The following is an 18,411-nucleotide window of genomic DNA, read 5'->3' on the forward strand; positions in this document are numbered from 1 at the left end:
GTACAAATAAAACTTCAGTTAACCGTTTCTTGTAAATGAAAACACCGTTATCCTGTTCCAGTTTTCCTCAGTGTCGACCCACAGGAAATTTATTTACGATAATATAAAATGAAATCAACCGAAAATTAAATCATCAGAAAGAAATCTGCAAACGAAGAGGCTTCCTTCTACCCCAAACACAAGTTTCAACGTCGCAGTATAAACTTACAAACACAGATACGAACTCAGGCACATGCGTAAGATTATTTCACACGACATTGATTAACAGCATAAGTCGCAGTGGAGTGGAAGTGAAAAAAGAATTATTGTCTTGGGTTATTACGTGCCATCGGACAAAGCCGCAGACAGCCAAGATAACAGTGTCAGGAATAACACAGCGCTGTACGCCGCTGGTGCAATTGGCAGCTTGAGCACACCTATCACAAGCCTTTGAGGTAATTCATCTGGCCATTATCAGCTGCTAAGGACCAGCGCGTAACCCGTTATACTCCAGATAAAAGTGAGAAATACTTACAGATGTTCCTCCTCTGAAGACGTTTCCAGCTGAGGACAAAGTTTGCAGCCAACGCGGCTGCAGCCACGACCCAACTGCCGGCACGCCTGCTCTCGAGGTCACCAGCCAGCACACTACGCTTCCCCTCCCCTCACCCCCCCCCCCCCACCAAAAGCCATCCACCACACCTGCAGCTCCGTCCACCACACCGACCTCATCGTCCTGCTTATGTAACCTCTAGGACGACAGCGCAAATGTGCTTGTCATAGTTCGTCATTTATATACTGTGAAATAACGACGGTCATTTACTTCTGTGCTTGATGAAAATCAAGAAAAGAGACTACAAAAATTATATCAAAATTCAAGAGCTATCTAACTTCTACACAAGTCTTGAAATTCGACAAAATTACTTTATCTTCACCATAGTTACCTTTGATCAACTTGCTGCAATATCTGTTCATATACAACTTCACAATATTACGAACTTAAATTTAAGGGCACTCTCTTTCTTTGATTAGTCCTTGTAACCGAAATTTACTGCGTAAGTGATTTAGGGAACTTACGCAAACGAGCCCTGTTAGTAACACACTCAATCACCTTAAAAAAGAAAACGTGCATCAAAAGAGTGCACTGTAGCGCTCCGTCTAAAGTGGTTAGACAAAGAGAAGAAGAATGATTAAGGTTTGACATCCTGTCGACAGTATGGTTATGAAAGATAGGGTGAAAAGCAAATGAAATAACTCAATCGTCGTCGTGTAAACTGCGAGTCCAGTGTGCTACCCACTACGTTGCCTCGCTCGGTAAAAAGATAAAGCAGATAATGTTATAGATGACACAGTTGCTACCGTGAATTAACATATTGTATAATTTTTAATAAGATGGAATGGAGAAAGCTGTGATACACGGTTTGTAATTATTGGCTGCTAACTTTGATAACCCAGAGTCACAGGAGCCACCGTTTTATTTTTACTTTTCGTTGAATTTTATTCTCTGTTATGAGTGTTCTAACTAGTTTGGTGCAGCCTGCCAAAAATTCCTCTCCTGGAGCAGTCTCTTCATCTCAGAATATCTCTTAGTTGTTAGATGTATTCCGAGCTCTGTCTTCCTATCCAGTTTTCATCCTCTTATAACTCACTATAGTACCACGGAGTCTGTTCCCTTGTGCCTTAACAAGGGTCGTATCATCCGCCCCTTAGTCTTGTCAGTGTCTACCATACGATCCTTTCTTCGCCTATCCTGCGAAGAATCTTCTCATTCCTTTTTCTTCTCAGTCCACCTAATTTTGATCATTTTTATGGAGCAGCACATCTCAAACGCTTCTTTCTCTTCTGTTGCAGGTTACCACAGTCGATGTTTCACTACCATACAATACCTTGCTCGCAACGTACGTTTTCAAAATTTCTTCCTCAGATTAAGTCTTATATTTGATACCAGTCTGTTACTCTTGACCATGAATGCCCTCGTTGCCTCTCCTAGTCTGCTCCTTATGTCCTCCTTACTTCGTCGAACATGGGTTATTTCGCTTCCAGTGTAGCAGAATTCAATATTTTCCTCTGTTTCGTGATCACGAGTTTTGACGTTAAGTTTCTCGCTGATTTTATTTCTGCTACATCTCATCACTTTCATCTTTCTCCTGTTTCCTTTATATCCTTATTCTGTAAATATTAGACCTTTTCATTCATCAGGTCCTGTAATTCTCCTTAACTTTCACTGACGACAATTACCACAGTCGATTTTTCACTACCATACAATACCTTGCTCGCAACGTACGTTTTCGAAATTTCTTCCTCAGATTAAGTCTTATATTTGATACCAGTCTGTTACTCTTGACCATGAATGCCCTCGTTGCCTCTCCTAGTCTGCTCCTTATGTCCTCCTTACTTCGTCGAACATGGGTTATTTCGCTTCCAGTGTAGCAGAATTCAATATTTTCCTCTGTTTCGTGATCACGAGTTTTGACGTTAAGTTTCTCGCTGATTTTATTTCTGCTACATCTCATCATTTTCATCTTTCTCCTGTTTCCTTTATATCCTTATTCTGTAAATATTAGACCTTTTCATTCATCAGGTCCTGTAATTCTCCTTAACTTTCACTGACGACAGTAATGTCAATAGCGAATCTTGTCACTGACGGATTGAATTTCAATCCCACTCTTGAACATTCCTTTATTTCCGTCATTGCTTCTCCGGTATGTAGGTTGAGCAATAGGGGTGAAAGACTGCATCCCTGTCTCACATCCTTCTCATTCTGACCACTTGGTTCTTGGTATTACTCGTCTTTCCCAATATTTTACTCCTTTTTTTCCAGAATTTCAAACATTTTGTACCAATTTATGTGGTTGAAAACTTTTTCTTAGTCGACAGACCCAATGACCGTCTGTTGATTTTTCTTCAGTCTTGCTTCGAATGGCAAGCGGAAAGTCAAAATTGCCTCACTAGTGCCTTTCCCTTCCTAAAGTCTAACTGATCGTCATCTAACTATGGTCACCTACCCAGATTCCGATGGAGTGTCATCTATCCCTTTTGCATTAATTCATGACAAGTCTTCCAGAGCTCTTTTAAATTCTGACGCCGATACTGTATCCCCTAAACCTTCAATATAAATTCGAATTTCTTCCTGTATCACGTCATGAGGCAAGTCCTCTCCCTCATAGAGACTCTCAGTGTACTCATTCCACCTATCCACTCTTTGTCTTTAACACTGGAAGGCCATCGCGTACTTAACGCTACCAACATTGCTTTTCACTTCAGGGAGGCTTCTTTTACTTTTCTGTATGTTGAATTAGTCCTTTCGATGAGCATTCTGTTTCGATAACTTCACATCTGTCCTGTAGCTTTTCGCTATCGTGTACAATTCTTCGAAAGCCAGGAAGATAATAGGTGTTTCTGTCAATCGTTCGTAGTCCAGAAGCAACGAGGTGACCATTGAAACTATATGGTGCAATAAAGGAATATTACTAATTTTACTATTAAATTGTGTCTACACAGTACTGCAACCAGTCACTTTAAATTTTACGATAGCTCCACGTCCTCTAATGTCGTTAACTCATAATATGCAATTACATCTTGAAATAATACACACAACAACATAATTAACGGAGGCAGACTAACACCAAACAGTTTCGGAAAAGGTTATTGTCTTGTAAGCAACAACTCCTGGAGGAAAGTTTACCAAAGCAGCAGGGTGCTAACTGGATGACGTCAGTCACTGACAACGGTCTTACAATAGTTTCTGCTGCCTCGAAGTGCTGCTATCCCGTACGCGCGCAAAAGCAGTTGTCGATGGCCCCTGTTGTGGCTGACCTTGACCGGAAGCGTCTCGATTTATCGCGGTGTTGAATCATGTTACGCGGTGGCAGAAGGAGTGTTGCTACAGCTTATGCAACTACACGCTCTCATATGCTCTGTGGTGGATGTCTCGAGTTGGTGCTTGAGAAACGTAGGACTCGTAGTGCCGGAAGAGATGACGTCACATCAAAACCGAAAACAGACATCTGCGTCAGTTCTCTGAGTTGGCCATAATTTCAGCACGTGACACTGGTTTCCAGTTATCGTGCAGAGAGTGCTCCAAAGCACTTTTCCTCTGCTTTATTTGCATACCAGCATGCATCCGAAGATAAATGGAGTAATTTTAGAGTGATTTAGGATTGAATTCAACTGGAAATGGCGTAATTTACGTGCGATATCTGGCTCGCATTCGAAGAGAAATGGTACAATTTTAGCGCCATATTTACGGTGTGTTGTAGCATATTAGTGCATGATACCTGCCTGTTGCTGTGCAATGGCCACTTGAAGCGTGATACTTGTCCTGCCGTCTGCGTTTTCAATGGTCCAAGTTGATAGTGGACATGTAGTGTGGTCCAACTGATCTCTGTTTTATGTCTTTTAAATTACACAATGCATCGAGTACACCGATGGCGAAATTAGACATTTAATCCGATATGTGTGAAAGATGTAGTTCAGGCTGTGGGTAGTTCTTCCATATTTGGAGGTATTTAATGTACCATGACTTGTTACCAGTGATTCAGGTTACCGTGACCATGAACCAGGACATTACAGTTTCTTGACAAGTCCGCCACGGACACTCCCGTATACCGAGCTGACATCAGTCATGTTTACAGAAGAGCATCCATAACATCTTGCTTGGACGAAGACTCAAGCTCCCTGCGACTGGCCCACTAAATCACTCGAACGGAATTCCGTAGAAATATCTAGGCCGCGCGGGATTAGCCGAGCGGACTAGGCGCTGCAGTCATGGACCGTGCGGCTGGTCCCGGCGGAGGTTCGAGTCCTCCCTCGGGCATGGATGTGTGTGTGTGTTTGTACTTAGGATAATGTAGGTTAAGTAGTGTGTAAGCTTAGGGACTGATGACTTTAGCAGTTAAGTCCCATAAGATTTCACACACATTTGATTTGGATTTTTAGAAATATCTGGGACTGTATGGAAAAACAGATGAAGAGTAGTAATCAGCATCTGGGCAGTTTGGTACCTTCAGCAGATCTAATAATTAATGCGTGGGTTCAGCCGCAAACTCATAAAAGATCGAGACGGTGTTACATATGAATGTGACTAATTTTTGGTCCCGTGTGCTTAGTTTTACTACCTACAAGGGAGGTCGCCAATTGCGAAATTCAGATTCGATTCATACTGCGCATAATTAAAGCTCATGGCCAGAGGTGTAATGTGGCAAAGCACCTAGATGCACTTCTCAGCCGTTGTCGAGAAAATCGACAGTTAAAAGAAACCGTTGCGGTGAAATACTCTCTACGATTAATAGTTTTCTACAGCGTCGTGGCGCAGCGGTAAGCGCTCGGTTTTGTAATCCGAAGGTCGCCGTATCGAATCTCGCGCCATACAACCTTTCTTTTACTATTTCTTTTTTGTAATTCAAATGTATAAATGTATACACACACACACACACACACACATATATATATATATAAAAAATTCCCGGCAATCAGATGCAACAATTATGCATATAATAAGTTGTTGAATGTCGTTTGTCGTGGAAAAACTGGCGACTTCGAACATCATTATGTTGTATTTCACAAATGTTATTAATTATCTTCATAATGTTTAGCACGTATAGTTAACGGAAGACGTAGAAACGATATTCCGAAACGAATACGTATAGTGTAAGTCAAACGTTCGAATTAGAATACAGACCCCATGAACACAAATTTGCTGTGGCAGGTATGAACTATAAACTCCGTTACTCGCTCGTTGCACTTGAAGGACAGATGTTGAATGGGCCGAAATGAGCCGCCGCATAACAGCGTAGTTGCCTGCTAACTTCGAAAGAAGGTAGATGCGGTCCCTAGCGCAACTTATAAGATCGTCGAAAATCAGTGGGTACGTGAGATCTTTGGTACACCCTGTTAAACAAACGGAAAAATGGAGGCGGTACAATTGGAGAGCGATCCGGGCCCTTCGCATGAAAGTGATGTGATCAAAGAAGATTATATAAACATTGAAGTGGCGAAACAACAATGTAAAGATGCGTTGGTGTATTTTGAAAGCCTCCTTCGTAACAGTAATCGCATTGCTGCAGAACGAAGAAATGTTCCAGAATACGCTGCAAATGCTCGCTGAAAAAACCCTCGTTCATGATGAGGAACTGATAGACATTAATGAAATCGACGATAATAATGCCTACGGAGACGTTGAAACGAGTCCCATTGCCAACGAATCATCAGACGAATACGAGCCGGACGAGAAGAAAAAAAGGGTACGACTATATTTCTCTGGATTACAAAATTAGAGCTGTCAATCTGGCCAAAGAACATCCAGGCTGGAGTCTCAAAACTCTACAAAGAAAGGGGTGCTCTCGTTTGACAAATATGGGCTATTTATCCGGGTGGGAAGAGCAAATCAAACGTGGCGGTAGCAAATATGATAAATATTGTACCATCGATTCATGGGTGCATGATCGCTTCGTAGAAGCTCGGCAAAACTTCCAGCAAGTTACTACCAGAAACCTGCAGCAGTGGGCCTTGGGCACTGCAAGTCGGTTCCCAGATTTCAACTTCAAAGCTTCAAAAACATGGGTCACCGAATTTAGAAAGAAGCATGGGATTCGGCAACGGAAAAGAACAAAATTTGTTTCCCGGAAAGAGACGGGTACCCAAGACGAAATTTTGGCCGCAGCGGACACATTTCGGGTCCAGACGCGAGCGTTGATAACTAACTTCGACAAAGATTTCATAATTAATACTGATCAAACAGGTACGTAAACAGCTGTTCACAAATGTCATATGACATGATGATAGAATATGATAATCTGATATATGATAGACAACACAGATTTCGTATATTTCTTATACAAACGATATTTTTATATTTTGTTTGTCAGGGTGCCAGTACCAGCCCACATTCAACAGAACTCTCGCCGAAAAAGGGTCAAGGGCTGTCCTGGTAACCCCACACGACATGAACAAGGTGACGCATTCGTATACGGCACAATATTCAATCACGATGTCTGGACCTGTCTTGCCTCTTGTTTTCGTATGGCTCCAAGAGTCCACAGGTACGTTTGGACCCAGAGTACAGAAGCCAGTCTACGAGTACGCCAAGAAGTATTCCAACGTTGTTATTACACCAGCCGACAGGAATGGATGAACGGTTCTAGGCGCTACAGTCTGGAACCGCGCTACCGCTACGGTCGCAGGTTCGAATCCTGCCTCGGGCATGGATGTGTGTGATGTCCTTAGGTTAGTTAGGTTTAAGTAGTTGTAAGTTCTAGGGGACTGATGACCTCAGAAGTTAAGTCCCATAGTGCTCAGAGCCATTTGAACCATTTGTTATTACACCCTCCAAATCCGGTAAACTAACAACGGGTTTGTTCATGGACTTCTTGCGTAATTCTTTGCAACCATACGTACAAAAGAAATAATTTCTCCTTCTGATCGGCTCTTGGGGTGGGCAAACGAACCCGGTGTTATACGATGAGATGTTCCAGGACGATAAGAAGTTACCAACGTGCACTATAAAAGTCATTCCTCCAAAGTGCACTCCTCTCATCCAACTGTGTGACGTGTATTTTTACCGGCAGGTAAAAAATTTGATCAAGCGCCTTCAAAAGTGTGCTTTTTTAATCGAGTGAAACCGTGACATCAACTCCAGAGACGATTGTATAAAAATCCAATCCATCGTCCACCACCAATTGTCTTCTCCGATTTTTGCCAATATGATACGATACGCGTGGTATGCATCAAACCTGACGAAAGATAGGACAATTTTTCAAAATGTCAATCAGGTGTGTTTCCCAACAGATAATTTAAAAAACAATTGTTCGTGTAAAAATACATCGTTTATCAGATGTGCTCGATGTCGTGCTGTTTTCTACTTTCCATGTTTCTATGATAACTATCACTCTGGTTCGTGCGATACTCCAGCTACTTCTGGTCACTAATCGTTAATTACGTGCGAGTGTATACCGGACTTTTCAATAAATTATATCCACTTGAATATTATTTGTGATATTGTGTTTTATTTCAAGTATTATTTTTCTACGACAAAAGACTTTCAACAACTTACTATACGCGTAATTGTTGCAACTGATTGCCGGGAATTATATATACAGGGTGAGTCACCTAACATTACCGCTGGATATATTTCGTAAACCATATCAAATACTGACGAATGGATTCCACATATCGAACGTGAGGAGAGGGGCTAGTGTAATTGGTTAATACAAACCATACAAAAATGCACGGAAGTATGTTTTTTAACACAAACCTGCGTTTTTTAAAATGGAACCCCGTTAGTTTTGTTAGCACATCTGAACATGTAAACAAATGCGTAATCAGTGCTGTTTGTTGCATTGTAAAATGTTAATTACATCCGGAGATATAGTAACCTAAAGTTGACGCTTGAGTACCACTCCTCCGCTGTTCGATCGTGTGTATCGGAGAGCACCGAATTACGTAGGGATCCAAAGGCAACTGTGATGGACCTTAGGTACAGAAGAGACTGGAACAGCACATTACGTCCACATGCTTACATCTTTTTATTGGTCTTTTTCACTGACGCACTTGTACATTACCATGAGGGGTGAGGTACACGTACACATGTGGTTTCCGTTTTCAATTACGGAGTGGAATAGAGTGTGTCCCGACATGTCAGGCCAATAGATGTTCAATGTGGTGGCCATCATTTGCTGCACACAATTGTAATCTCTGGCGTAACGAATGTCGTACACGCCGCAGTACATCTGGTGTAATGTCGCCGCAGGCTGAAACAATACGTTGTGTCATATCCTCTGGGGTTGTAGGCACATCACGGTACACATTCTCCTTTAACGTACCGCACTGAAAGAAGTCCAGAGGTGTAAGATCAGGAGAACGGGCTGGCCAATTTATGCGTCCTCCACGTCCTATGAAACGCCCGTCGAACATCCTGTCAAGGGTCAGCCTAGTGTTAATTGCGGAATGTGCAGGTGCACCATCATGCTGTACCACATACGTCGACGCGTTTCCAGTGGGACATTTTCGAGCAACGTTGGCAGATCATTCTGTAGAAACGCAATGTATGTTGCAGCTGTTTGGGCCCCTGCAATGAAGTGAGGACCAATGAGGTGGTCGCCAATGATCCCGCACCATGCATTTACAGTCCACGGTCGCTGTCGCTCTACCTGTCTGAGCCAGCGAGGATTGTCCACGGACCAGTAATGCATGTTCCGTAGATTCACTGCCCCGTGGTTTGTGAAACCCGCTTCATCGGTAAACAGGTAGAACTGCAACGCATTCTCTGTTAATGCCCATTGACAGAATTGCACTCGATGATTAAAGTCATCACCATGTAATTGCTGATGTAGCGACACATGAAACGGGTGAAAACGGTGACGATGCAGTATGCGCATGACACTACTTTGACTCAGTCCACCGGCTCTCGCAATGTCCCATGTACTCGTGTGTGGGTTCATGGCAACAGCAGCTAACACAGCTACTGCACCCGCTTCTCCTGTGACGGGCCTGTTACGGACCCGTTTGCGTGCTACGACCATACCTGTAGCATACAGTTGGCGGTAGATGTTTTGCAATGTGCGGCACTTTGGATGCTCTCTGTCCGGGTACCGTTCTGCATACACCCTGCAGGCTTCAGCTGCATTTCGTCGACACTCGCCATAGATGAGTATCATCTCCGCCTTTTCAGAGTTCGAATACACCATGGTCACAGTTCCTACAACACTACACTATCACAGACGTCTGGTACCACGGTGTACTACAGTTGGTCTGCGTGCGGAGACGAATGCAGAATAAGAATAGCAGCAAGCGCTACATGCGGACACTGGGACAGCTAGACCAAACCACAACAGTGCACTACAGCCACACTCGTAAAGACGGTCGTCATCGTAAACATGTCCCTGCAGATGCTGCTCGCCGACCGTGGCCCGTGTTTGTTACAACACGCAACTGAACGTCGGAGGTTTCAAGCGTCAACTTTAGGTTACTATATCTTCCGATGTAATTAACATTTTACAATGCAACAAACGGCACTGATTACATATTTGTTTATATGTTCAGATGTGCTAACAATACTAACGGGGTTCCATTTAAAAAAGGCATAGGTTTGTGTTAAAAAACATACTTCCGTGCATTTTTGTATGGTTTGTATTAACCATTTACACTAGCCCCTCTCCTCACGTACGGTCTGTGGAATCGGTTCGTCAGTATTTGATGTGGTTTACGAAATATATCCAGCGGTAAGGTTAGGTGACTCACCCTATATATATATATATATATATATATATATATATATATATATATATATATATATATATATATATAGGGTGTCCCAGCTATCTTGTCCACCCAAAATATCTCTGGAACAATAACAGCTATTGGAAAACGACGTTCACCGGTATCAATGTAGGGCTTGGGCCCATGATTGTACATATTTGGAAACATTCTAAAACGAAAGCGTATGTGTTTTTTAACACAAACTTAAGATTTTTTTAAAATGGACCTCCTATATTTTTTCTTCAGCAATCCATAGCATGACAAAGCACATACACAGTGGCGTTGATTGCATCGGAATATTCCCATTACATCCCGAGATATTAAGACGCGAAGTTGACGCTTGAAACACCCGACATGCGCTGCTAGCGCACGTCCTGAGGCTCAGGATCGCCCGTAATCGCGATGTGATTGACATTCGTGATCACACTTCCATACTTATCAAGAGGTCCGAGACGAATAATACGGTCTGCTGCCATCCTGCTGCGCCAACTTCGCGTCTCAATATCTCGGGATGTACTGGGAATATTGCGATGCAATCAACGCCATTGTGTATGTGCTTTGTCATGCTATGGACTGCTGAAGAAAAAATATAGGAGGTCCATTTAAAAAGACATATGTTTGTGTTAAAAACACATATGCTTTCGTTTTAGAATGTTTCCAAATATGTACATTCATGGGCCCGAGCCCTACATTGATACCGGTGAAAGTCGTTTTCCAATAGCTGTTATTGTTCCAGAGATATTTTGGGTGGACAAGATAGCTGAGACACCCTGTATAAAATAAAATAATAAAAAAAGTTGCATGGCGCGAGATTCGATCCGGCGACCTTCGGATTTCGAACCCGAGCGCTTACCGCCGTGCCACGACTCTGTAGAAAATTATTAATCGTACAGAGTATTTCACCGCAACGGTTTCTTTTAACTGTCGATTTTCTCGACAACGGCTGAGAAGTGCATCGTGGTGCTTTGCCACATTACACCTCTGGCCATGAGCTTTTATTATGCGCAGTGTGAATCGAATCTGAATTTCACAATTGGCGGCCTCCCCTTGCTAGCGAAAAGTAGGTAGTTACAAAATGAATTATAGTTCATTGCTTTCCCCCCCAACCATCTCACACCGGATAGAGCGGAAGTGGTCGGAAATGCCAGAATTTAAATTATCCTAGGAAAAAACTATTTGAATTAGTATGGTCCACGTTCCTAAAATGTTAGACTATCTGCATGTACGTTAGATCAGGATGGATTAGTAGTACAATGCACTCCCTGGGACTCAACGAGAGATTATTGTCGCTTGTGAGAAAACGTGACTGAGCACTTTCTTTGTAGTACATTGTTTGATTATCTTCTCTGGAAAGATGTGAGAAGGAAACAGGAATTAGGAATGCACAGTCTATGGATAGGATCGGTCCTATTGTTTGAAGAGCATGTGGTCAGTGCTCCAGCAGGGCTTAAGGTTGCCCTAGTCGTAGGATTCACGTACTAGTGAGCGATCTGCCTGTTTCCATTCGTCAACGGCTTGCGATGTGTAAAACTAATTACAAAGATAACAGTACCTTTATTATTACCAAGTACAGGTGCCCATATTGGAAATACCGTTACCTGCACATACGTCAATGCAGACTTTCTCGGAGTTTACTACTGCTTTTCGTTCTCCAGCCAAGTGGCAGAGTTAAAATAGTAAATCGCTTGTGACGGTGTCAGGGCACGAGCACAAAGGGATTTAGTAATCCTAACGATAATTCACAGAACATCATAAGTTCCCTCAGCAGTTGTTTGCAGTGGTTGCCGACGAGACGAAATTTATTTCCCCATAATTGCAGTGGAGCAGCGTTTCTCAGAATTTCAGTGTTCGGAGCCCAATTTGCAGTCATAGCTCTCATGCCCTAGCTAAAGCTATAAAGATATAATCTTTAAATATTACCAATAATTACTAAATTTATTGACGTTTCGCAATATCTATCCACTACAATGACAAAACCAAACTCCATGGCTCACTATTGCTCTCTCTCTCTCTCTCTCTCTTTCTTACAGGTAGCAGGCAAATGTTTGCTCGAAAGTCTCTCAGCTGGCGAACACTTCACAGCAAGTAACAAAATTAAAAAACAGCTTATTAGTAAATAGCCCTTTTAATTTTAGGAAAGGTGGATAGATGAGTTTTATGCACCGAAGAGTATTTCCTATACTATTACAATTTTCAATATTCTACCTTTGCAAAACCGAATTTCATGCGTTCGTTACTTTGAAGACGAAGTATAACTCTAAGCTGAAGGTAGAAAAACAACTTAGGGCGCCTAATATTCTTCGAAATGCTTTTCTCTACAACCCAGAGCGAATAGACGCCCTAACAACCACAAAACTTTATTTTAATTTAGTAGTAGAAAGTTATTTATCAAATGCGTTATACAGTATGTTTATAAGCGAAGTATATCAGCGTAAATATGAATTTTAACTTTTATTTTGTCAGAATGTGTTTTGCTTTACTTTTCTTTCAATTAATTGATCAGTTTTTCCAATCTTTTTTTATATTTTGTTTGACTTATTCTCTGTTTTACCAAAATCAGTTTGAATGATTTTACGCAACGGGAACTAAGAAACACGGAACATATTGTTTATCTTTCTCACATTTTCATTTATTCAAAACAACGAAATGAAAAAGATTTACAGTTCAGCAAACAAGGATTTCAAGAATACTAAAAATTTAAATTCCGCTGTGTGATGTATGTGCTTGCTTTTGAGAACGAAGTTCCTCAAGACGTGATACAACAGGAGAAATGGCTACTCGAAGCTCTTTGCTTGTATTTAGCTTTGAACAGGATTTCGACTACATAGCTGTCAAAGTCGGAAAGCCAGTCTCGCACAAGTATGTTGTTGTAAAAGTAATCAAAATAGTCATTGCGTTTTAGCTCAGCTTTGGGGATTCTTACGAAACATTAACACAGAAACTTCATTATACTTACTTTTCGATGAAGTATCACATGTGAGGTCAGCAAATCGTTGTTCTTCTATATTCAGATGTAATGGTACAGGAGCATTTATGGATTGATTTTTAATCCAGTTAAATCTATCAAAATAGTCACTGAAATACTTACCGAAATGACGGCCGCGGTGGCCATGCGGTTCTAGGCGCTCTAGTCCGGAACCGCGCGACTGCTACGGTCGCAATTTCGAATCCTGCCTCGGACATGGATGTGTGTGATGTCCTTAGGTTAGTTAGGTTTAAGTAGTTCTAAGTTCTAGAGGACTGATGACCTCCGATGTTAAGTCCCATAGTGCTCAGAACCATTTTTGAACTTACCGAAATGAACCTTCAGTGCTGCAAGACGACGGACTCCCCCTGTCCTGTAACACAGACACTATAGAAGGGAACATACACTAAGTGATCAAAAGTATCCGGACACCTGGCTGAAAATGACTTACAAGTTCGTGGCGCCCTCCATCGGTAATGCTGGAATTGAATATGTTGTTGGTCCACCCTTATCGGTGATGACAGCTTCCCCTCTCGCAGGCACACGTTCAGTCAGGTGCTGGAAGGTTTCTTGTGGAATGGCAGCCCATTCTTCACGGGGTGCTGCACTGAGGAAGAGTATCGATGTCGGTGGGTGAGGCCTGGCACGAAGTCGGCGTCCCAAAACATCCCAAACCTATTCTATAGGATTCAGGTCAGCACTATGTGCAGGGCAGTTCATTACAGGGATGTTACTGTCGTGTAACCACTCCCCCACAGGCCTTGCATTTTGAACAGGTGCTCGATCATGTTGAAAGATGTAATCGCCATCCCCGAATTGCTCTTCAACAGTGGGAAGCAAAATAGTGCTTAAAACATCAATGTAGGCCTGTGCTGTAATAGTGCCACGCATAACAAAAAATGGTTCAAATGGCTCTGAGCACTATTGGACTTAACATCTATGGTCATCAGTCCCCTAGAACTTAGAACTACTTAAACCTAACTAGCCTAAGGACATCACACAACACCCAGTCATCACGAGGCAGAGAAAATCCCTGACCCCGCCAGGAATCGAACCCGGGAACCCGGGCGCAGGAAGCGAGAACGCTACCGCACGACCACGAGCAGCGGACACGCATAACAACAAAGGGTGCTAGCCCCCTCCATGAAAAACACGACCGCACCATAACGCCATCGCCTCCGAATTTTACTGTTCGCACTACACACGCTGGCACATGACATTCAGCGGCATTCGCCATACCCACATCCTGCCATCGGATCGCCACATTGTGTCATCACTACACATTACGTTTTTACTCTGTTAAATAGTCCTAAGTTTACGCTCCTTATGCTAAGCGAGGCGTCGTTTGGCATTTACCGCAGTGATGTGTGGCTTATGAGCAGCTGCTCGACCATGAAATCCAAGTTTCCTCACCTCCCGCCTAACTGTCATAGTACTTGCGGTGGATCCTGATGCTGTTTGGAATTCCTGTGTGATGGTTTGGATAGATATCTGCCTATTACGCATTACGACCCTCTTCAACTATCGGCGGCCTCTGTCAGTCAACAGACTAGGTCGGCCTGTTCGCTTTTGTCCTGTACGTGTTCCTTCACCTTTCCACTTCACAATAACATCAGAAATAGCGGACCTAAGATTGCTTATGAGCGAGCAATCTCACGTACAGACGTATGACACAAGTGATTTCGGTCACCTGACCCCGTTCGAAGTCCGTGATATCCGCGGAGCGCACCATTCTCCTCTCACGACGTCTAATGACTACTCAGATCGCTGATGTGGAGTATTTGGCAGTAGGTGGCTGCACATTGCACCTAATATGAAAAACACATTTTTTGGGGGTGTTCGGATAAATTTGATCGCATAGTGTACGTAGCATGGCGCTTTCGATTCGGTTTGTAAACGCCTTCACTTTTTTCTTCCGAGAACGTACAAATGCTTCATTATCTTGAAGATCAGAGTTAAGAATATTTACTGTCCCAAAAATAGCAATGAAGTAAGTCTTTTCATTAGGAAATCACCGTTTCTGAAGCAGTCTGCCAGAAATTGACTTTCCTCCTCTTTAAAAACACACTGCTGGCCATTAAAATTGCTATATAACGAAGATGATGTGCTACAGACGCGAAATTTAACCGAGAGGAAGAAGATGCTGTGATATGCAAATGATTAGCTTTTCAGAGCATTCACACAAGGTTGGCGCCGGCGGAGACACCTACAACATGCTGACATGAACGAAGTTTACAACAGATTTCTCATACACAAACAGCAGTTGACAGGCGTTGCCTGGTGAAACGTTGTTGTGATGCTTCGTGTAAGGAAGAGAAATGCGTACCATCAGGTTTCCGACTTTGCTTAAGGTCGGATTGTAGCCTATCGCGATTGCGGTTTATCGTATCGCGACATTGACTTGGTTCAAATGGCTCTGAGCACTACGCGACTTAACTTCTGAGGTCATCAGTCGCCTAGAACTCTGAACTAATTAAACCTAACTAACCTTAGGACGTCACACACATCCATACCCGAGGCAGGATTCGAACCTGCGACCGTAGTGGTCGCCCGGTTCCAGACTGTAGCGCCTAGAACCACACTGCCACTCCGGCCGGCATGGCGACATTGCTGCTCGCGTTGGTCGAGATCCAACAACTGTTAGCAGAATATGGTATCGGTGGGTTGAGGAGGGTCATACGGAACGCCGTGCTGGATCCCAACGGCCTCGTACCACTAGCAGTCGAGATGACAGGCATCTTATCCGCATGGCTGTAATGGATCGTGCAGCCACGTCTCGATCCCTGAGTCAACAGATGGGGACGTTTGCAAGACAACAACCATCTCCACGAACAGTTCGACGACGTTTGCAGCAGCATGGGCTATTAGCACAGAGACCATGGCTGTGGTTACCTTTGACGCTGCATCACAGACAGGAGCGCCTGCGATGGTGTACTTAACGACGAACCTGGGTCCACGAATGGCAAAACGTAATTTTTTCGGATGAATCCAGGTTCTGTTTACAGCATCACGATTGTCGCATCCGTGTTTGGTGACATCGCGGTGAACGCACGTTGGAAGCGTGAATTCGTCATCGCCATACTGGCGTATCACCCGGCGTGATGACATGAGGTGCCATTGGTTACACGTCTCAGTGACCTCTTGTTCGCGTTGTCGGCATTTTGGACAGTGGACGCTACATTTTAGATGTGTTACGACCCGTGGCTCTACCCTTCATTCGATCCCTGCGAAACACTACATTTCAGCAGGATAATGCACGACCGCATATTGCAGGTCCTGTATGTGCCTTTCTGGATACAGAAAATGTTAGACTGCTGCCCTGGCCAGCACATTCTCCTGGTCTCTAACCAACTGAAAACGTCTGGTCAATGGTGGCCGAGCAACTGGCTCATCACAATACGCCAGTCACTACTCTCGAGGAACTGTGGTATCGTGTTGAAGCTGTATGGGTAGCTGTACCTGTACACGCCATCCAAGCTCTGTTTGACTCATGCCCAGGCATCTCAAGGCCGTTATTTCGGCCAGAGGTGGCTGTTCTGGGTAATGATTTCTCAGGTTCTATGTACCCAAACTGCGTGAAAATGTAATCACATGTCAGTTCTAGTATAATATATTTGACCAATGAATACCCGTTTATCATCTGCATTTCTTATTGGCATAGCAGTTTTAATGGCCATGAGTGTAAAAAACAAAAAAAAAAGAAGAAAGAAAAGAAAAAAAACTGAATACCGCATTTATCAGTTGTAAGATTCTTTTTAGTTCTTTACACCTTGAAAGCAGTCGATCAAATGAAGAGTAGCTCATTGTCTTCAACAACCATTTCTTCACGTAGCAGTTGAAAACCATTTAATTTATAGATTTCGTCCTAATAGTATTAAGTTCCCTATAACCGTTTGCAGCACTTCATAAAGATGTGGGCTACGTTCTCTAGCGGCCAGAACCACCCGATGTATCGTGCAGTGAGCGCATGCTGCATCAGGAGCTAAATTTTTAACTTTCGCTCGCAATCCACTGTGAATTCCAGACACTGTGCGATCTCCATTTGTGCAAACTCCAATTCACCGACACTGTGATATCCCGTTTTGATTAGAAAAGGTGTATATCATTTATTATCTAAAAGCGTAACAATCGTCATGTTACCAAAACTCATCTGGATAGATGATAAACATTTAATTTCCTGAAAAAATTCTGTTTGTTTTGCTGTTAATTTGGGGTATGTGGTTTCAAGATGTTTCTTAACTTGTCACGCTTTATGTTATCAACAGCTAAAATGGTTACACAAATACCCAGTGCGGACATTCACCACCGCTGTTTGTAGTTTTCTTGAAGCCTAGCAATAAATGTTTCTCGTATTCTCGTTTTCGCTTTTGGAGTACGTCCCTTCCACCACTTAATGGACAACCCTTGTCTTCATGCCTGTCACTAACCAAGCTCAGCTTCTTATTGCTGTCGAATCTTCCTTGTTAAATGTAAAAGACTGTAGGGAGGTGTCGAGATTCAGGAGCCAAAGCTTGCAATGTTCGCGACAGTTAAGAATACAGTCACAGTGCAGGCAACAACAGACCAGTCCGCAGAAGGCCGCTATGATTTTTTTTAAAAAAGTGATAAAAATATAACCGCAGTTTCGATGTCGTCTACCGCGTCTGGCGTAACACCGACCTACAGCGAAATTCAATTCATATCAAGGGCGTCTTTTTTGTGTCCAAGAAATGATAAACGTAACTGTGTGTCACAAAGAAATTATTATGTAACTATTTGCCTCTCCACCAGTAATTACCATGTGAGCTGTTATTTACGTAACAACCTGACGATACTCCTATATCTTCAATGGAAATGTTGAACGGGAAGTGAGACTGCATATTACATCCTTGGTGGAAATTTGATTTCCAGTGATTTGTGGTTGGCAGATATATTGATAATATTGTATTTTTGATGTGCATCTCGTTTACTTGACTCTGTTATTGCCAATTCAAAAAAAGTATATACCTCTAACTTTACAAAAATGATCAGAATATTGTAATAGGCTTATAAACTGACTTTTTATTGCACGATGATACAAAACTGAACGTTAAATGTGCCAAACGTTTGGTGAAGCCACTTTACACCAAATATTATTATGAACTGAACTGACTGCAAGAGGAGACAGCATTAAGCCACAGCAAGGTTTTCACAAGTCACGCCTTACGCCAACGGAACAAAAGAAGCTCGGTCGC

General features: G+C 42.8%; 1 protein-coding gene across 1 annotated transcript in view; it reads right to left on the reverse strand.

Annotated features, from left to right (window-relative positions):
* LOC124789506 (cholinesterase-like) overlaps positions 1–610 on the reverse strand; it is a 185,407-nt gene extending 184,797 nt beyond the window's left edge. The window contains exon 1 of the mRNA XM_047256891.1: positions 515–610. The gene's annotated coding sequence lies outside the window, so the exon portion shown is untranslated. The remainder of the gene's footprint in view (positions 1–514) is intronic.
* Between the last annotated feature and the right edge of the window lie 17,801 nt (positions 611–18,411).

Source organism: Schistocerca piceifrons, chromosome 3 (assembly GCF_021461385.2).
Source record: "Schistocerca piceifrons isolate TAMUIC-IGC-003096 chromosome 3, iqSchPice1.1, whole genome shotgun sequence".
NCBI lineage: Eukaryota > Metazoa > Arthropoda > Insecta > Orthoptera > Acrididae > Schistocerca > Schistocerca piceifrons.